The 22,045-nt window shown below is 39.7% G+C and overlaps 1 protein-coding gene across 20 annotated transcripts in view; it reads left to right on the forward strand.

The window, feature by feature from the left end:
* The window catches only part of OSBPL6 (oxysterol binding protein like 6), a 198,710-nt gene that overhangs the window by 33,062 nt on the left and 143,603 nt on the right, over positions 1-22,045 (forward strand). The gene's annotated exons all lie outside the window — the stretch shown is intronic.

The following is a 22,045-nucleotide window of genomic DNA, read 5'->3' on the forward strand; positions in this document are numbered from 1 at the left end:
AACTCGGGGCTCCTGGGTGGCTCAGTCATTGGGTGTCTGCCTTCGGCTGAGGTCATGATCCCAGGGTCCTGGGATCGAGCCCTGCATTGGGCTCCCTGCTCGGCAGGAGGCCTGCTTCTCCCTCTCCCGCTCTCCCTGCTTGTGTTCCCTCTCTCGCTGTGTCTCTCTCTGTCAAATAAATAAATAAAATCTTTTTTAAAAAAAGTTATGAAACTCAAGGAAGGACCAAGGAACTGTTTTAGACGGAAGGAGACTGAGAGACATAGTAAATACATCGAGTGATCTGTATTGGATCCTTTTGCTGCAAAGGAAATCATCGGGGTAGTTGGCAAAATTTCAGGAGGGTTTTTAGGGGAAAGGGTGAGTGTTCTTTGTCCTCTTCTGGCTGTTTGTCTGTAAGTTTCAAATTGCTTTGAAATGAAGTGTTGTTGTTTTTTTTTTTTTTTTAAGGTGCAAATGCTTTTCTGAAATCCAAACTAACTTTAATTTCCTTTTTCTTTGATCAGAATGGGATAGGATTTGTTCCTGCTGTCAGAGGGCAACCAGACTGTGCTTCTAATGAGGAGATTAAAGAATGTTAAATTTAAGAGTAGGAAAATGCCTAAGTGATGCATCTGTAGACAAGTCAGCCTCTTGATTCTTTGTCCTTAAATGTAAATCCAGGCTAATGGTATCTACCTGGTCTGTCTCGCAGGGTGGGTCCTTCTTAGGGCAAAATGAGACAAATATGTAAAATGTTTTAAAAAGAGAGCATGCTAATGAAATATAATCTTATTATTGACATGGTGTGTAGAGATGTGTGGCCTGATACTACTAATAGAAGTGTTCTGGTTTAGGGGCGCCTGGGTGGCTCAGCCGTTAAGCGTCTGCCTTCGGCTCAGGTCATGGTCCCAGGGTCCTGGGATCAAGTCCCACATCGGGCTCCCTGCTCCACGGGAAGCCTGCTTCTCCCTCTCCCACTCCCCCTGCTTCTGTTCCTGCTCTCGCTATCTCTCTCTGTCAAATAAATAAATAAAATCTTTAAAAAAAAAAAAAAAAGGAGTGTTCTGGTTTAGTAATGGGAATGCCTTTCCCTGTGTTTCTCTTTTATCCTCTTTTGCTTTTCGAAAATCTCCACACTCACCTGGTGGCTCCTCCTTATCCCTGCTTCTCTTTCAACTTCCTCCTTCACTGGCTTTTTTTTCTTCTCTAAATTTTTTCCTCTGGTACAAATTCCTTGCTTGTATCTTTTATTCTTGTGTGCCTTTTACTCTCCTCTCCCCCTTCTGTAGTCTTGTTTCCCTGCCCTTTTTGTTGTAGCCTCAAGAATTCTAGATATAATGCTTCCATTTGCTTGTATTCAAGAGGAAGGCCAATCTGAATTAGACTCGTGGCAACAGACTATTGGTAACAAACGAACTTGTATTAATAGCTACTGTTTATTGATTGCATTATCCATATTCACATTTAATCCTCACAACAACCTTTTGGAGTAGGTATTTTCATCCCCACTTTACAGAATAGGAAAGTGAAGCACAGATGTTGAACCACTTACCCAAAATAAAAAATGGTAAGTGGTAAAGCCAAGCTTCAAAACGCAAGTGTATTTCAGAACTTGGGGTGTTTCACACCTACAGTGTAGCCCAAGGATATTAGCTCCATTCCAGTTGGGTTCTACAGTTAGTGTCCAGGTTGAGGGTGACCGTTTTGTTTTGTACCGTTTTGTACCGTTCCTGCAACTTTTTTTGTGCCTGAAATTATTTTAAAATAAAGTTATGAAACTCGGGGCTCCTTTTGTATCTTTTATTTATTTGTATTTTTAAATTTATATATTAAATATTAAATTAAATATTTATTATGTATTTTGTATTTATTTATTTGTATTATTTTATTTATTTGTATCTTACAATTAAGGACAAATACAAAAGGAGCCAGGGATTACAATCTTGTACCGTTGATTACACTAGCGGCGAGGAGAGGTGAAACTGAGTTACATGTCAGCGTCTGAATGGCTGGTTCTTGGCAAGTAATTATTTATAATCAGTGCATGTTGCTGCTGAAAGCTATCCCATTGGACCCCTTTCCAGCAAGATTCTCCTTTTGGAATGTAACAGGAACTAATTATGTGCTATTAAATCCAAGACCCATTTCATATTCAGAGGTTCCAGTGGTAAACCTCACATGTCAGAAGCAATTAGTGACATTGTGACATGTCATCTTCAATATGCTGAGCTCGGATAGTTTTATTTTTTATTTCATTTTTTTAAAAGATTTTATTTATTTATTTGACAGAGAGAGACAGAAAGAGAGGGAACACAAGCAGGGGGAGAGGGAGAGGGAGAAGCAGGCTTCCCGTGGAGCAGGGAGCCCGATGCGGGGCTCGATGCCAGGACCCTGGGATCATGACCTGAGCCGAAGGCCGATGCTTAACGACTGAGCCACCCAGGCGCCCCTCAGATAGTTTTAAATAACCATCACCGTGGTGCTCTCTGAGCAATGTGATTTCAAGGCAACAAATTCTGGACGTTGTCCTAACTAGTGTTCTGGAGATTTCAGAAACGTGAGCCGACAGTTAATTCTGACAGTTTTCAGATTTAGAGTGCCCAGGAAAGGGGCTAGAAGTGCTGGGCAGAGGATGAAGCCATGCTGCATGGTCTGCGAGCTGGTCTTGGGCTCCCTGCTCATGCAGTTCTGATGGGATAACTGCTTTGCACCAGTGGCACTTGGGCATGCACGTAACCAAATGCCAGGATGTGAAAACAGGCTGGGCCAATGCGTGGGGAACCAGGTTCTGGTGGGCTGGTTCACTCCCTGGGATTAATGGGAAGAATATCCTCCACCTTTTTTTTTTTTAAGCTATAAAATGAACAAACTCCTAATTGGAATTTGAAATTTTTTATAGTTTATATTTTTATAAAAGAAAAATGTGAAATTCAAATGTCGTTTTCTTCTGGAAGGAAAGTATGTTGCAGAAGTGTCATCTGTGGGCTTGTGTACAGAGAGGCTGTTTGGAGGCTGCAGACATTAGGATTATCTCCTGAAGTGGGATCTTCCTGTTGGTTTTGGATTTTTACCATGTTGCTGAGACACTGCACGGGAAAATGTGGTGACTGGATGCTGCTAGGGTGTGGCCGAGCAGTGAAAGCATCTGAAAAAAAAAATTGCCCTCCAGGGATAACTGGACCGTGTGCATTAAGCCAGGTTCTGCCCCAGAATGCCGGCTCCGTTATAGGCTTAGCTCAGAGGTAATGGACTCTTCAGCTCACTGAGGCTGCTTGACGACTCTCTGGTAAAGAACCTTTTGGTTTCCCCCTCCGTTCGGGGGCTTGGCTGTTTGAACTAGACTGTTCTTATAGACTGTAAATTCTAACCACTGCAAAACAGTCTCTGGAAATCCCAACTGTGCACAGCTGGGACATGGCCACTTAGCATATGCCTTAAAAAAGGAGAGAAAAAGGGCGCCTGGGTGGTGCAGTCGGTTGAGCATCCGACTCTTGATTTCGGCTCAGGTCACGTTCTCAGGGTTGCAAGATCGAGCCCTGCATCGGGCTTGTGGGGGGGCATTGGCTAAATTTGGGTGGGCATGGTGTTGTCAATTATTTTAGTGTAGGGTGGAAATACTGCTAGGATTTAAATACCTGATAAACACACAGGACTGCCCCAAGGAGTACATCGTAAAGTAAACATACAGCCCTTTGATAAATGAGTGTGTCCTTACTGAGTGAAACTGGAAGAAAACAACCTGCAAGGGGAGATGAAGTTATGAACATGACTTTTAGGAAATATAAGTTAAATTATAAGATTATGTGGTCTTAAGCCTGTTTGAGGGGTGTGCGTGTGTGTGTGTGTGTGTGTGTGTGAGTGATAAATTTTATACTTGTCTTTCCCAAGTAATAAACTTCTAAATATCTTCACAATGATATTGGCTGACCCTCAGTTTCGGAATAAAAGTTAGCAGTGTCCATCAGTCAAGTACAGCCTGTTCCCACAGAGATGTGGATTGTAAAGGTGTGGCTTTGATTAGTGTGAGCAATACTCGCAGGATCACTGATTGAGTCAACCAGCCAAGTTTTGGGGGGTGGGCAGGACGGCTGGTTTCACAGTGGATGATACAGGAAGTAGCATCCTTTAGATACTTTTATTTGGCTGACCAGGTATAAATGAATGGATTTTTACTTTCCTGAATCCAGATCTGTACTTTCAAGTGACCCTGCACAGACACAGCATTTAAATCATCCCCACTGGAGTCAACCACCCTGGAGCTCTGTATTTGAAAAAACTGCACATTCTTTGATCCCATGTTCTCTGTTGTATTGTTGGCCTTTCTCTCTTTCTGTGTATGCATTGGGAATAGAGGGGAAGGAGGGAAGGCATCGGCTAAAGAAATCACCCTTATAGAGTCTATAACCAGAGCTGGCTGGCAGCATGTTCCTGTCCAACCCCAGGAAGTTCTGATTCTGTGATTATGTCAGAAGCAGCCCTAGGCTACAGCTTTCCTGGGTAACCAGCCTGGCTTCCAGGAATTGATGCTGGTGATGTCATTTTAATCTCTTGTCCATCCATCTCCCTAAAATCCATACATGCTTAAGGACCTTCTATATTCTAATTTGTGGAGCCTCAGATATTGCAAAGATGTTTAATAATCTTAGCCTAAAGCGAAGGCTTGTTGAAAAAAGAAAACTTCTTGGTGTGCATGAAAATTAATTACAATTCCTTTTAACATTTCAAAACTAAATGTTGTTATGGGAAGTAGTATTTGTTCATGGCAGAAAAAATTAAAGTGGAACTTCACCCAAGAAGTAAATATCACCCATAATCCCATTATCCAGAAATAAATAGCATTTGGTGTTAAATACCCAGGTTTTCTTCCCTAGGATTTATATTCCTATAAATAAGTTATTATGTGTGTATATATATATTTTTTTCTTACAAAAATGGAAACATGCTGCTTTATAAACCTCTCCCTTTCCTTATGCTTTCCCTAACCAGAGAAAATATTTGAGGCATTTTTTTCCATATTGGTGACTATATATTTACATCATCATTTAGAATGGCTGCAGAGATTTGCTGGACGCATAGGTTGTGTCCTGATTTTTTGCTATAATAAGCAATACTCTGATGAACATCTTTGTACATATGACTGGGCACTTGCTTGATTATGTTCTTAAGATAATAATCATTTAAATATAATAGAGACGTGCCTGGGCGGCTCAGTTGGTGAAGCGACTGACTCTTGATCTCAGGGTCATGAGTTAGAGCCCCATGTAAAATAAATAAATAAAATAATTAATAAACAAAAATAAATGTTGTAGAATTTGTTAGTTCAAAGTAGAACATATGTTGAAAGCTTGTGAGACTTATTACTATGTTACTTTCCCCAAAGTTTATTCTGATTCTTTATCCATTTGTTATGTTAAAAGTTATTTATTTTAAATTGTATCCTTGTTTTTCAGGCTGAGCATTTCTCTGTAATGTGCCGGTCGTTTGAATTTTGTGGTAAATTGGCTAGTTTGAGTTCTTTTCCCATTTTTCCATGGAGGTGTTCCTGTTTTGGCTTATTGTTTTGTGAGAGCACTTTATGTTTTAGGCACATGGATTTCTTCTCTGCATCATAGGTATTTAGCCCAGTGGATTGGAATTTTGATTGAGATTTAGTCAAATGTAATATTAATTTAGGGGGTATGGGCATGTTTTTCAATATTGAGTCTTGCTATTTGAGAATAATAGTTTAGACACTTCTGATCTAAGGAGATTATAAGGAGTAAATGTATGGAGTGACTTTTTCCAGGCCTTTCAGTTTATTGCCTTGCCTCAGAGTAGAACTGTTTTTAAATCATTTGAGAAAACTGAGTAGCTCATGTGTTTTTACCAGCTAAGTGATTGGATTCCATCTGGTTGGTTTTTGATGTATTCTTTTTAATGATTTTAGCACACTCACTTATTGTTATTCCTTTTCAAAGCTAGTATCTTTGGCTCTTTATAATAGATTGCTCACATGGGTCCTTACAGCTTTGGGAGTCTGACAATTTTATGATTATGCAAATGTTATTGAGCTCATCTTGATGGATGTTCCCTGAGCCTTTGGCTGATTGCATAGAGACTGTGCCTTTAACTGGCACAGGGTTGGCTAGTGTGACCTTCACATCAGGCTGCGTAAAACATGCTTGCCAGGCATCTTAGGACAATTTGGAGCGGTTGCCTGCACAACCTCACTTGCTTCTAATCAAATGCCCAAAGGATAACCCAAGTCCCAGGGGGAATGCCTCTTCTGATGGGAGGAACTCTGTCTTTAGCAGCGGAAGTGCATTTGTCAATTTTAGGGCACTTTGCTAATGTGTCGGGAAGATGAGGTTATGCCATGATCTGACAATGAACTCAGGGAAAGGAGAGAATGAAGGAAAAGTGCATCAAGAGAACAGGGATAGAATAGAGGCAAGAAGGAGGAGAAGGTCGCATTGAAGTAAATGGAGAAATCAAAATAATAAAGACCAGCATAAAAAAACACTGTAACACAGGCACTGAAAATGAATACCAAAAAGTTATGTTTAGAAAAAAAAAATCCATGGCCAGTAAATGAATATCTGGCGAGGGAAAAAAAAAAATAGTGAAGACTTCTGAAAAGCATACAATAACAATAATTTTTTTGCTGAAACAGACTCATCTAATGTGTTTGGCCAACCCTGGTCTGAGGAACTAACATTGTTTTCATCTTGTACTCGTCATTGTAGCCTGAGTAAATCATGACTGATTTTTCTGGAATCAGAGTGACACTACTCAGAATCATAGGACATACTTTTACTTGTTAATGCCATGAATCAGAACTGTTAGAGATTTGAAACTAGTGTAGTTAAAGTCAGTTTGGTTTTTCTTTTAAACAAAACAAATCTACAGTAGTATATCAAGATGGTTATTATGACTCGTGGCAGTGTTTTAGCTGTTTGAATAGCGGAATGCGGATCTGAGCAGAAAGGCATTGTGTAGCCCTGGGATGAAAACCTTGCTGGGAACATCAGTGAGTCGACCATTCTTTATTCTCAGAACCCTCAGTCAGGTGCTTAATTCATCCCATTACATTAAAAAAAAAAAATTCTGTGACTCACTCCTAAAATACCCACAACTGCTCTTAAGACTCCCTTTTTTGAAGATGGCAAACCAAGTGCAGGAGAGATGCAAACTTTACTGTAGTCAAAACTGGCATACCCAGCACATGATAAGAGGCGCTATCCAAGGTAGTTATTCAGTAAATGTTGGGCAGTGATGATATTGTCCAGATTTCAGACCCTTTGAAAACGTAAACCTTGCTCAGATATTTTCTAGAGGTTGGATTTCTTAGTTGCAGAAAACTATGGTTTCAGTTAGAGTTCTGGCAGGTAAGGTTGATGGTATATTGTAAAAGTTTACCTGAGGAGTATTTAATGAAGGAATGATTTAAAGAGTCAAGGGCAGGGCTCAGGGAACCCCCAGGTGATGGCAGAGCACTCTGCAGGTAGCAAAGGTGGGAGCCAACGCTGTCTCTAGGTCAGAAGAAATGAGGGAGGAAGCAGTGTTCCTGGGACCCAGTGAGAACCGTGCCCATGGAACTGTAAGTGTAGATCCAGCTACAGGCAGGACTGGGACAGGTAGGGAGATGGGGGTGAGTTCAAATATGTCAACTCCCCTTCCCTCTCCTCTCCAGTCTCTCGCTGGTGTCTTCTATTAGCCAGATCTGTCTGGGAGCTAGAGTAAGGGATTTGGGGTAACGCAGTTTCCTGGAGCCCAGGGAAGGGCAGAGAAGGCTGGATCATGGATCTGGGGTGGGGAGGGGCAAATGGAGAATAACGAACACAGTGTGTAAATCTTCTGTTCTCTTAGGCTCTCCTTGCCCTTTGGAAGCATACACATTTGGAAGAGGAGTTATTTATAAAAGAATGTCTTTTATAGGAGCTGGGTAGCAGAACAGAAACAACAGCCAGTCTCATGATTTTCCCAGCTAATTACCCCCTTTACGTGCTCCGCTAAGTCTAGTGTATATTGTACAATTGTTGTTATTTCTTTATATGTGTATGTCTCCCTCTCTTGACCTCAGTTACAAACCTCCTTTTGTTTGTCTTGGTTTCTCCAGCATCTAGCCTAGTGCCTAGCATTTAGTAGAAGCTTATGTCTTGAGTAAGTGATGGAATGACTGTTTCCTAACCTATCTCTGGATAATTTTGACTTCTATAGTGTACAGGCATACCTCGGAAATGTTGCGGGTTCAATTCCAGACCACCACAATAAAGCACATCTCATAATAAAAGGCAGTCAGATGAAGTTTTTTTTTGTTTCCCAGTGCACATGAAAGTTATGTTTATATACTAGTCTATTAAGTGGGAAATAGCATTGTGTCTAAAAAACAATGTACATACCTTAATTAACAAATAATTTATTGCTAAAAAATGCTAACCATCCTCTGAGCTTTCAGTGAGTTCTACTTTTTTTGCTGGTGGAGGATCTTGCCTCAATATTGATGGCTGCTGACCAGGGTGGCGGTTGCTGAAGGTTGGGGTGGCTGCAGCAATTTCTTAAGATAAGGCAACAAGTTTGCTGCATCGATTGACACTTCTTTTCACGAACAACTTCTCTGTAGCATGTGATGCGATTTGATAGCATGTAATATTCCATCTAAATTCTTTGTTGTCGTTTCAACAATTTTCATAGCATCTTCACTGATTCCATCTCAAGAAACCACTTTCTTTGTTCATCCAAAGAAGCAACTCCTCATCCATTCAAGTTTTATCATGAGATTGTAGCCATTCAGTCACATCTTCAGGCTCCCCTTCCAATTCTAGTTCTCTTGCTGTTTCCACCACATTGCAGTTACTTCATTCATTGAAGGTTTGAACCCCTCAAAATCATCCATGAGGATTGGAATCACCTTCTTCCAAGCTCCTGTTAATGTTAACATTTTGACCTCTTCCCATGAATCACGAATGTTCTTAATGGCATCCAGAATGGTGAATCCTTCCTAGAAGGTTTTCAATTTACTTTGCCCAGATCCACCAGAGGAATCACTATCTATGGCAGCCTACAGCCTTTTGACACATATTTCTTAAATAGTAAGACTTGAATGTTAAAATGATTCCTGGATCCATGGGCTGCAGAATGGATGTTTTGTTAGCAGGCGTGAAGAGAACATTAATTTCATTGTACATCTCCATCAGAGCTCTTGGATGACCAGGTGTGATGTCAGTAAGCAGTAATATTTCTAAAGGAATCTTTTTTTCTAAGCAGTAGGTCTCAGCAGTGGGCTTAAAATATTCAGTAAACCGTGTTGTAAACAGATGCATTGTCATCCAGGCTTTTTTGTTCCATTTATAGAGCCCAGGCAGAGTAGATGTCACATAATTCTTAAGGCCCCTAGAATTTCAGAATGGTCAATGAGCATTGGCTTCCAGTAAAAGTCACCTTGTTGCATTAAGCCCTAACAAGAGAGTCAGCTTGTCCTTTGAAGCTTTGAAGGCAGGCATTGACTTCTCCTCTTCAGCTATGAAAGTTCTAGATGACATCTTCATCCAATATAAGGCTGTTTGTCTACACTGAAAATCTCTTGTTTAGTGTAGCCACTTTCATCAATGATCTTAGCTAGATCCTCTAGAGAACTTGCAGCTTCTGCATCAACACTTGCTGCTTCACCTTGCACTTTTATATCATATACCAAAAAAAAAAAAAAAAAAACAAAAAAAACCCAACTCCTTCTGGAGTCTTAAATGTCAGGAAGAAAACCTTAAGACTTGGGGTAGGAAAGGATTTCCTAAGTGTTTTCATACTTTTAGTCTTCAGAGAAGATTTCTTAAGATATAAAAACCAAAACCAAAAAACAAAAACCCACACATTTAATATAAAAGAAAGATTGACAAATTGGACTATATTAAAATTAAGAATTTTGTTCATTTAAAGAGACTTATTGAAATTATATGATGCCTAAGATTTGCTTCAGTATAATTTGTGGGTGGGGAAATAGGGGTATAGATGAAACAAGACTGGCCATGAACTGATCATTTTTGAGAATATACAAAGTCCTACCAATCAAGAAGAAAAGCATGAACAACCACTAGAAAAATGGGCAAGGATGTGCATGGGTATTTTATAGATACTGATAAGGAAGCACAGATGGCCAAAAAATATATATATAAAATGTTCAGCATCATTTGTGATTTGGAATACAACTCAGAGCTCCAATGAAATGCCATTTTGTACCCATTCAATTGGAAAATTTGAATGATCTGTTGATTTCAAGTGCTAGGGCAGATGGAGATCCAGAGGATCTCACACCTGCTAGTATAGTGGTGCAAGTGCCTTAGAAAATAGTACTGGCATTATCTCAGGGCCACATTTCCAGTATTTTTACTCTTAAGTATATATGTAAAAGAGATTATTGCACATATGCACCAGGAAATATGTGCAGAAGTATTTATGGCAGCACCATATACAACATCATAAACCTGGAAAAACCCAAAATGTCTGTGGGTAGGAGAGTAGATGAGTAAACTGTAGTAAATGCACCCAATAGGACATATACCCAAATCAAAATAAAGTATAATGAAAATGACAGCATAGATGAGTCTTACCAATATAAAATGAAAAAATTTTTAATAGTACATATAGTTCCCTTTTCTAGGAATTTAAAACAACTAAAATTGTAACTGTAGGTTTTAGGAATACATATAGATGAGATGATAATATAGAGAGAGGAAAGTAGTAGAATGGTGAATACAGGATTCAGGACGGCTGTTACCTTCGGTAGTAGGAACCAGGAGGTTGAGACTGGGAGGACCATTTGGGTAGATCAGTTATGGTAAAGTCTAATTTTTGCAGCAGGTGATGGGTTCATGGTCACCTGTCATAGCTTAGAAATGAAGAATGAGTGAATGAAGGCAGCTCATGTGGCCCAGAGATGTGAATGTGTCTCATTTCAAGATGGTGATTAATCCGTTCTGTGCAATTGAGGTTGAATAAAACAAGAAAGGAGGATTAGGATGAGTGGAAAGGGAGTGGTAGCATAGTACATTTACCACCAGGAATTTGGAAATTACACATTTTGCAGAGGAGGATAATCAGGGTTTAGGCTAAGCAGCTGTTACAAAGAGACACAAATAAAGCTAATTACCCGAACAAGATGGATGATCTCTTTCCCACTTTCTCTCATTCATATAATATAGTTTTGATCATAGCCATTCAATAAAAATACGTGAGCCACACGTGTCACAATATTAAATTTCCTAGAAATTTGTTTTAATAACATAATCTATTTGACTCAATACAGTCGAAATGTTACTTCAACATATACTCAGGAGAAAAGGTACCAATGAAATATGTCATGTTCTTTCTCTCTTACTAAGTCTTCAAAGTCGGAGGTAATTTACACTTACAGCACATCTCGGCTTGGACACTGAATTTTCATCCTAAATACTTGGTCTGTATTTAGATATCATAAAATTTACAGTTGAAAAAAGTAGTTTCACATACTCAGGTTTTTCATTAACTAAATCAAATATTAGTATTTAAGTTAATTAAAATGAAATAATATTAAAAATTCAGTCCCTTCGTCTCACTAGCCACCTTTGAAGTGCTCAGTAACCAATGTGGCTAGTGTTCATCTTAATGAAAGAGCATGTCTAGTTCATTAGTTATCAAGATGTGCTCCCCAGCCTGTTGCATCAGATCAGTTGTGTTAATATCACTTAGGAACTTGCTAGAAATGCAAATTGTGAATCAGGAACTGTGGAGGTAGGCCAAGCCAGGTAATTCTGAGGCACACTAAAGTTTGAGAACCCCTGATAAAGAGGTCATTCAGAGACCGAGGCTTTATCATGTTGTACTACCATTATAATATTGTCCTCATCTGCAGGCTAGAAGTTGGCTGGCTAGAACCACGTCTGCGCCCTACCTGTAGGAAGGTTGGTGACTGGGGAGGAGGGTAGAGTGGGCAAGCAATTCCCTTTTTAAAGTCTGTGATGCAAAATTGCATACCTCCTTCTCAGATCCCTTTGAGCAGAAACAAGTAGCCATTACTTAGCTGCAAGGGAGGCTGGGAATTGTAGACTAGCTGGCTGATCGTGTGCCAGCTAAAACTTGTGGAGGTTTCTGTTTCTGAAAGGAAAAAGTGGAGAATGGATCCTGAAGCAATCAGTAATCTCACCACAACAGTTGGTTCAGTTTGATTTATTTTGCGACCTAGAGCTTAGCCTAGGTTTTGTAATTTCACTCTATCTGATCTTCATTGGTGTACTGGGTTTCTTGGAAAAGTCAAATAGACAAAATATGGATGCATATAATGCATGAAATATGTGTAAACTTGAAAGGTGCCAGAGAGAATCTGAGCCATTACGATCAGCTCCTGACCATCCTCCTTTGAAGCAGAGATCATGCGTGGTCCCTCACGTGGACAGCAGAATTTACCCCCAGGTGAGATTATTCAAAGGACAGGTATAGGATGGTTTCAACTCCACTCTACAGAGAGAATACTTACTAAGTTGCTTAGCTTTTTGTTCTCAGGGTTTAAATAACCAGTTCTATTTTGTTCTTGTTTCTATTGTCTTGGAATCACATGGGTGGTACTCCTTATTCCCAGAACACTGAGGTTCCACTCAGCCCACTACCTTATTTGGGACTAACGGCTCCCAACTGGTCTTCCAAAAGTAGTCCCAGCAATACCCCTGCTCAGTGCCTTTCCATGCTATGTGGTGGAGGTAGGGCCTGTCCTGAGCCTTGGGTGTCCTTGTTTAACTGCTCTCACTCAGAAACAGTTCACAGTGACTCAGCATATGTGATTTTTATTTTTTATTTATTTTTTTAAAAGATTTTTTATTTATTTGACAGAGACACAGCGAGAGAGGGAACACAAGCGGGGGGTGGGGGGTGGGAGAGGGAGAAGCAGGCTTCCCACCGAGCAGGGAGCCCAATGCGGGGCTCGATCCCAGGACCCCGGGATCATGACCTGAGCTGAAGGCAGACGCTTAATGACTGAGCCACCTAGGCACCCCAGCATATGTGATTTTTTAAAAAAACTATCATAATTTGTGATTGTAGCTGACATTGGATAACAGTTATATAAGAGGTTTCCTAATGGCTTGAATAGAAACAGTCTGTGGTATGCTGCTGGGAATGTATTCGTTTTCTTAATATTGGGAACTGTAAATTATCTTACACTCTTTACAGTTCTTGAAGCCGTTTAAACACAGCTGATTAAAGAAACATGTTTGATATTACGAGTGTAGAAATAGGAAGAGCTGCTTCTTCAGTCTTTGGATAGATTTGAAATCAGGACCTCTCCTGTAAAAACAAAACAAAAAAAGATGAGAAAATACTCAAAGGAATCCTTGAATTGCCTTCAGAAATGAAATACATGGTAAAAGTGAAATTAGAAATTAGATTAACAGCTAGCTACTCTGTTTCTAATTCCTATAAAATGGCCTTGCTCTCTTGAGACTTGTGGCCATTTCCATTGGTTTTACTTGGCCTTATTTTATCTTGGCTACTTCCTCTGAATTGGTTAAGGCTTCTCAGTGGGCTGTAAGCAGGACACCTTCATTTCTGGCAGTTGTTTTCAATGTTAATTCATCCAGAATAATTGGAATTATGGTGAATATTATTACTTACTCCATCCAGTTGGTCCTTAAAATGCTTAGTGTCAGATTAAAAACCTCATCAAGAACCCCCGGGGGCCCTTAATTTCTCTCACATTTTCAGAGCCATACTGAGGGACCCCTTGCCCTCTGGGTGTAAGGTGGTGATGATGCGTGGGAGCAGTGACAGGGGTTGGATGTTCAGTGGTTGTCGCAGGAGCTTTGTCGTCATAAGAGATCTGGCCATGGATGAGCTATTTAATCTCCCTGTTTTCCCATCTTTCATTACAATACCTACTTCATGGGTTGTGAGTGTTAAGTAAGATGATCCACTTATGATGAGCTTAGCATAGTATCTAACACATAGAAGTACCTTATAAGTACCAGCAATTAATTAGTATTATTATTCACAGTAGGTGCAGTTCTAGAGACACTGTAAATACTCTTGCTCTTACACTCTATATATTGAAACAGTAATAGTTCTCTAGTTTTTCTCCTTTTCTCTATAACTTACTTTATTTAGCTTTTGAATAATACCAATCTTATAGTCTTAAAAATAATATTCACTCAGCATTAGATTAAAAGGAGAAAATGCAAATACTTTCCTAACAGGTCTTAATATTAATTATATATATTTGAAGTCATATCACTTACTCAGTTTCTGTGGTGTGTCATAACACTGCTTTGGATAGTAAAATAGCAATAATGACAACAACAACACTCTCAACTTTTGCACTTACATCTGAATTATTATGGGGAGGGGGAGGATACCTGTTCAATTCAGGTTAACATTATTGAAGATTTTACAAGTTGTGAATCGTCAACTTTCCCAGACTTCAGCTCTATTAAATAAACAGTATTTCAGGCTTTAGTATAATCCACTGGCTTGTTACCAAAGTGCTAGATAGCTAGACAGACAAGTAGTTACTTAAAAAAAAAAAAAAAACTTTTTGATTTGAGATCATTATAATTCATGGAAAATTGCCAAAAAATGTACAGGAGATCTCGTGTACCTTTCACTCAGTTTCCCCCAAAGGTAACATCTTCCATAATTATAGTACAGAGCAAAACCAGGAAATTGACATTGATCATCCATCCATAGAGTTCATTCAGATATGCAAATATTTTCTTTCAGTCTGTAACTTGTCTTTCCATCCCTATTCATGGGATCTTTTATAGAGCAAAAGTTTTAAATTTTGATAAAGTCCAGTTTATCAGTTTTTTCTTTTTACGGTCAGGGGTTGTGTTTTTCAAAAGCAGGTCCACACAGCACCTGCTTTGACATCATCTGAAGTGCTTGCTACAAAGCCCGTTTGCCTGGGCCCCACCCCAGACATTCTGAATCACACTCGTGGGGATGGGGTCTGATGGTCTGTTAATTTAAGAAACTCCCTAAGATCCAAGAGCCACTGATTCAGACAGTTTGGCCTTGAGTCTTTTTTCTTCTTTCTTGACCTTGTCTATGACTGATCCCATTCATTCCTGCCACTTGTATTATCAAATATGTGTGATAACTTCCACACAACCCTCTGATGAGCTCTGGAGTAGCAGCTCTGCTGGATGCTCTCTGCTGCTATACATAGAAAATCTTTAATAAATGGATTATTGGTTAGATGTTACTTTCCAGGACCCCTATGAATAGGTTGTAGTAGATAGAATAAGAGCCATCCTAATTATTATTTGTAGATTGTCTGTCAAAAAGGCCCACATTGGTCCTGATGCTTGAAATTACTTAGTTATATAATATTTGGGGGGGAGGGATCTAGTTATATAAATAGTCTTGGGGTTATTTTTTTCTTTTGTTCTTTGGTCTTATTTGTACCTCCTCTTCCCTTCAGCAGATAATTTGATATAATCTCTCTTTGGAGAACAATTCACAGCATTTGGTGAATATCAAGATTTCTGTGATTGAGGGACGCCTGGGTGGCTCAGTCGTTAAGCATCTGCCTTCGGCTCAGGTCATGATCCCAGGGTCCTGGGATCGAGTCCGGCATCAGGCTCCTTGCTCAGCGGGGAGCCTGCTTCTCCCTCTCCCACTCCCCCTGCTTGTGCTCTCTCTCTGACAAATAAATAAAATCTTAAAAAAAAAAAAGATTTCTGTGATTGAACAACCTAATATTTAGATATGTGGTTGCTCTTTTTATAATTTTTAAGTATTTTTTTCATCAGCATAAAGAACTATTCCTTGGGTGTCTTTAACAAAGCCCTCTGAAAAATGACAGTTTCATATCTGGATATTTTATTTGATTTTGGAGTGTAATTAGAATGTTTATTAAAATATCAATTTTAGAATGTCTCAATTTTATATCATTTGTTTAAAGTAGTTTTATTTTTTATAAACTAAGTTCTCATTTATTTATTTTTTTATTTACTTAATTTTATATAAAGTTAAATTCTCATTTTGTGTGTTCTCCCTAGTCGTTGGCTCTATTTAATCCATGTTTCTAGTTGCTGCAGTCCCTTAAAAATTAAATTATCCTTTTAAGATGATAGGGCATGCTGGAACAGGACTTGTGTGAAAAGGCAGTAGCTAGAAGGATGGTGAAATGAAACTCTGTTTCTTACATGTTGATCTTGGAAGAAAACGATAAGTCTAGGAAATAGTGCTTACTGGTGTTTGTGTCTTCAGACAGTACGGTCGATTGGAGTTTACCGGCAAGAAATGAAAGCTAATTTTGTCTTGGTTGTAAAGCTGGATTCACTTATTACCACAGTGGAGAATAGTGATAGCCAGGGGCCATGGTGTCCATCCTGTAATAAGGAATATTATGTGCTACCGTATCGTGATAGCGTCTTTTACGTGCAATTCTCAGGAGAGTTTGACGTCAGAGAGATTCGTTTTCCACATGGGCCAGCTAGCTCAGGGAACACAGTCTCCACTAACTTCGGATGGTCATGTCAGCACCGAGAGGTGCTGTGGGATATACAAGGGGATCCAGCGACAGTGTGATTGGTGTACCTGAACAGAGACATACTGTTCAGTTAGTGGTCACCGAAAACATGCTGGTAGGAATATATTAAGGATGGTGCAATCCAGGAAGCTTGAGTCCTCCCTGCCCTCCTTGGATGTCAGAAATAGTTTCTAGCCATGTATAGGCATGCCTTTGTCTCGGGCCTTATCATAATTTGAAACAATTTGCCATCCAAGATTTGAGACCCCAAAATTACCCTTTTGACCTTGGCTTTCTGTCATTCCTTTTCTTCTCATTCTTCCTCCTCCCCAACCTGGTACTTGCCTCTCTTATGGTGCCCAGCCTCCTTTCTGTCTTCTCAGTTCATCTGGTTTAGGTTTCATTGCCTTAGTACGCACTGCAAGCAAGCCAATTCTGCAGGACTGTCTAGTTTTTATTACTTTTTATCCTCCTCTGAGTTATCTGGCCAATCCTGACCTTGAGTTAACCCTGATGTTATTTATCTCTTATCTTTTGCTCCAAGGATAAATGACTTTTTTGCGTAAGTCTTCAGGAAGCTGAGTTGATTTTGTTTTTCTCCTGCCAAACCCTCATAGGTACTTGGTAAAACTTTCATGTCCCTCTAACTGCTTTACCCACGTAGGGGCTCTTCCCAGTGCCTTCCCCTCTGAAGACCCTACTTCCATCCCCATATTGCTGTGGAATTCTTGCTGCTCATTTTTCTAAGGAGATATTTCAAAGCCACCTGAGATCAGCTCCCTTAACTTTCATCTTTTTGATCTCCAGTTCTCCCTATTTACTCTTGTCTCTGCTTCTATTCCGTTTCAAACAACTTGGAAAGGTCTTCTCTTTTCCAATGCTCATCCACCTGTTTCTGCCCTTAGTCATTTACCTTCCCATTCTTGTGAGACCCTGATTTGTCAATACATCCTTTCTTTTTTTTTTTTTTTTTGTAACTTAAGTTTGGTAGCTTCTTACCATATGAAAACGCTCAGATCTATCTGATCTTTTAGAGTAGAATTTCTCAATGATTGACTATTGATATTGTGGGCACCATCAGTGTTTTATGCTGGATATTTCTTTGTTGTAGGGGGCAGTCCTGTGTATTGCAAGATGTTTAGCAGCAGCTCTGGCCGTTACTCACCAGATGCTGGTAGCACTCTGGAGTGTTGCCAGACATTGCCAAATATCTCTTAAGGGGCAGAATTCTTGCGACCAAGCCATTCCATCCATCGCTCTTCTTTTCTTTTCATTCCCATCATCACCAAGTTTCCCTGTGGACCACTCACTTCTTATCTCCACTTCCTCACCATTCAGTCAGATCTGAATCAGGCTTCTGACACTACCCATTACCGAAAATGCTCTCAGAGGACTGAAATGACCTCCTGGCAGCCAAATCCAGTGACTGGTCTTTTCTCAATGCCTTAGTTTTCTACAACTTTTGACACTGTGGTCTCATTTTATGGTATCCATCTTATGTATTCTTTTGGCTTTCCTCCTAGCTCCCTGTCTCCTTTAGATCTTTCTCCTAGACTTTCTAAATATAGGCACTCCCCTCTGTGTAGGCCTCTGCTGTCCTCTTTTTTCATGTTTCTCATCCCTTCTCATGTCTCTTCTGGTCACTGCTATGCAGATGACTTCTAAATATAGATTCCGTTTCTCAGCTGCACTCTAGGCTTACATGTCCTTTCGCCTCTTGGGTACATCAACCTGATCTTCTACTTGACACATTAACTCAGTATGTTTCAACAGTTCGGAAACAAACTCCTCACCGTCCCTCCTTTCATTGATTCCCATTAACGGGACCACAGACCTTTTTATCAGCGGTTCCCCAAACATTTTTGGTTGTACACCACATCGCTAAAAAGTTTTTGTGCATGTTACATCCAAAGTATGATATTTATTAATAAATTTTATACATGTGCCATAGTGTTAAGTTTTAAAACATGAAATAGAAATTTTACAAAGGTTAGGGAATATGAGGTTAATCCTTAAAATTTTACAGTAAAACCTTTCTGTTCTTGGGCGCCTGGGTGGCTCAGTCGGTTGAGCGACTGCCTTCGGCTCAGGTCATGATCCCAGGGTCCTGGGATCGAGTCCCACATCGGGCTCCCTGCTCTGCGGGGAGCCTGCTTCTCCCTCTCCCACTCCCCCTGCTTGTGTTCCCTCTCTCACTGTGTCTCTCTCTGTCAAATAAATAAATAAAATCTTAAAAAAAAAAAAAAAAAAACCTTTCTGTTCTTTAAAATGTTAGTAATTTAATATACTTCATTTTTTAAAAAAAATCCAGATTTAATACTTTGTCTTACAGAAATCTAAGTACAGTTTATTTTGATTCTTGATTTTAATGTTGCCTTAGTTGAAAAAGATACCCCGCAAACATGTGTGGATTCAAATAGAAGAAGTATATTATTGGCTATACTTATGAAATTTTAATTCTTAACTGGAATGGTGGTTGTTAGGGGTTTAGGAGAAAAGGGAATGGGGGTTATTATTTTATGGGTGCAGAGTTTCAATTTTCAACATGAAAAGAGTCTGGAGGTGGATGGTGGTAATGGTTGCCCAACATGTAAATGTACCTAACACTACTGTACCATACAGCCCAAAATGATTTAGATGGCAGGGCACCTGGGTGGCTCAGTCAGTTAAGCATCTGACTCTTGATTTTGGCTCAGGTCATGATCTCAGGTTCATGAGATTGAGCCCGGCATAGGACTATGTGCTCAGCGGGGCGTCTGCTTCTCTCTCTCTCTCTCTCTCTCTCCCCCTCTCCCCCCACCCCCTCGCTCTCTCTCTGTCTAAAATAAATAAATAAATCTTAAAAAAATGATTTAGATGGCAAATTGTATGTTATGTGTCTTTAACCACAATTAAAAATAATAATTTAAAAAGTGCTTAGCAGAGAACCAGTCATGTAATAATTACTTATTAAAAGTTGATGTTAATATTTGTTATTATTATTTCTATACCACTGTCATTAATAATTGTCTCCATGGTCCCATTCATACTTCTCAGTGTCTTAATTTTGGTTCAGTAATTGATTACCATACTCATTGGGTCTCACACAGTTCCTAATACAACATAGTAGGTACTCAAGAAACAGTTATTGAATAAATGATGTGACAACAGTGGATTACAATCACTTTTTGCTTTTCTTCACATTAGGGATTTAGTTCTATGAAAATGGGCATGGCTTAAGAGTAAGTACTTAATTCTTTTCTATTCAATGCCTTAAATGTACTATGGCATTCTGCATGGATGGTTATTCAGTGTAGAAATTTATATTTAAGGCAGTTAAACACGTATTGCACAGATACACGTTTTACTCTAGAAATTATGTTGCCACATATTGTGTATTAGCCATTTAAAAAGTTTTATTATTATGAGCTCTAAAAAGGTGTTAGCATGATTGCTTGGACAAAAGGTGGATTTAAGATGATTTTTTTTTTTTAAGATTTTATTTATTTATTTGACAGAGAGACACAGCGAGAGAGGGAACACAAGCAGGGGGAGTGGGAGAGGGAGAAGCAGGCTTCCTGTGGAGCAGGCAAGCCTGGGATCCTGGGATCCTGGGATCATGACCTGAGCCGAAGGCAGACGCTTAATGACTGAGCCACCCAGGCGCCCCGGTTTAAGATGATTTTAAAGTTTATCTTCTGAAAGTGTGACTGAGAAGCTATGTTTTTAAGTGGGTTAGATATGGGAAGTGTGCACTCAGAGAAAGAAAAGGGAATGCTCAGTCTCAGTCTTTCAGGGCTAAAACTCTGCTTTTTACTCCCCTGCTTCACCAATACTGTTTGACTCTTCTAATCTCATTTCACAAAATAGCCACCTTCTCCTTTTTCTTCATTGGCTACCAGTAACCTTTTTGAGCGGTTGTCTAGCTCAGCAGCCTACTTTCCAGTAAAATGTAATCACAATTCCCATATCGCTCTTGGCTTCACTGTCTGCTCCTCCTAATTCCCCCCTTTCTGCGTGAATCAGCAGATGTGGATGACGTCATCTTTTATTTGGCTGTCTCGCCGTTGTTAAATGTCGCCCTGCCAGAAGTCAAGCGTGGTGAGCCTGCTTCTGCAGTTTTTGCTCTTATGAAATTGGTGGAAATTTTGAATGAACAAAGAATTTTGATTCATAGCAATTTGGTTAAAAAACAAAAAATCAACCCAGGGATCAGATACGGGTTAGAAGTCCCTTACAACCTGAAACCATGAATCAGTGGTTGATACAATAAGTGATTTCATACCATTTTGTCGTGCTTTTCAAAATACTGCCAGTTGGCCAAAATGTGAGTAGGATATTGATGCCTTAAGTTTTTATCAAAGAAATAGTAGATGAGCTTACTTAATCATCTAAGTCTTATCTTAAATATTAAAAAATGATAATTTTAAGATTTTTTTTTACTTTGGAACGATATACATACTACAGGAACCACAGAAAACATTAAAAAATGTAGTCATTTTTTTAAAGATTTTATATATTTATTTGAGATAGCATGGGAGGGGGAGCAAAGGGAGAGGGCGAAGCAGGCTCACTGCTGAGCAAGGAGCCGGATGATGTGGGGCTCAATGCCAGGACGCTGGATCATGATCTGAGTGGAAGGCAGATGCTTAACCGATTGAGCCATCCAGGTGCCCCAGCTTGTATTTTCTTATATAAAATTTATTTATATAAGAATATTGTTAAAATTATATATTTCATGTACTTTATTAATACAGTCATATATGTGTATACTTCATAAGATATATAAAATTGATAGCATATATAAAAGTTCATAAAATCTTCAATGCTCTGTACCTGGTTTATTCCAAAGACTTCTCTCCTTCCTCAGAATGTAAATTGCTGTAATTGAGAATGAGCACTGTTCACGGTTCTTAGGAATGACCTGTCTTGCCCTTCTTGATCTGCTCCTTGGCCTGGGAGTGGACTGTATCCAGAAGTGAGTAAGAGGGTGGGGATGCCAAAGAAGGCTGGACAACCTTTACCCGGTTGAGCTACTAGTCTAGGTTGTTAATAGTGGCATGGCGCACGTCTTACATTTCTGTGTCATTGAATCCCACCACTTATTTGGCTTTTCCATCTGGAGGTCTCAAAGACATCTTTAACTTCCTAACATTGTGATTGGAACCAATCTTTTCATCCCCTGGGTAGCAGCTAAGCCTGTGCCTCATGCTGTGTTCCTCTCTTCAGTCAGTTGCTCCAGCCAGAAACCTGGGATGGATCGCCTTGGGCGCCTCATTCCCTCCTGCACTCCCCACCCAGATTGAACAGTCCTGTCCATTCATCTCTAGAATATATCCCAAATTCATCCTCTTCCACTCCCATCTTAGAAAACAAAACAAAACCCAGATCTTTCATTTGACCCCAAATTATCTGGCTCTGGCCTACAACTGCCACTTCATTTCATGCCTTCCTCTCCTTCCCACTCTCCACTTAAATGCGGCCAGTCATTTTCCAGTCCTTGGTATGTCTAGCTCTTTCTTGCCTCAGACCCTTTGCGTATGCTGTTCCCTCCGTCTGGAGTGTCCTCTCCTTCTTTGGCTTCAGTGTTAGCTTCAATGCTAGTTTCTCTGA

Source organism: Mirounga angustirostris, unplaced genomic scaffold (assembly GCF_029215605.1).
Source record: "Mirounga angustirostris isolate CCGP_5_RB_7025 unplaced genomic scaffold, mMirAng1.0.hap1 SCAF_3, whole genome shotgun sequence".
NCBI classification, from domain to species: domain Eukaryota; kingdom Metazoa; phylum Chordata; class Mammalia; order Carnivora; family Phocidae; genus Mirounga; species Mirounga angustirostris.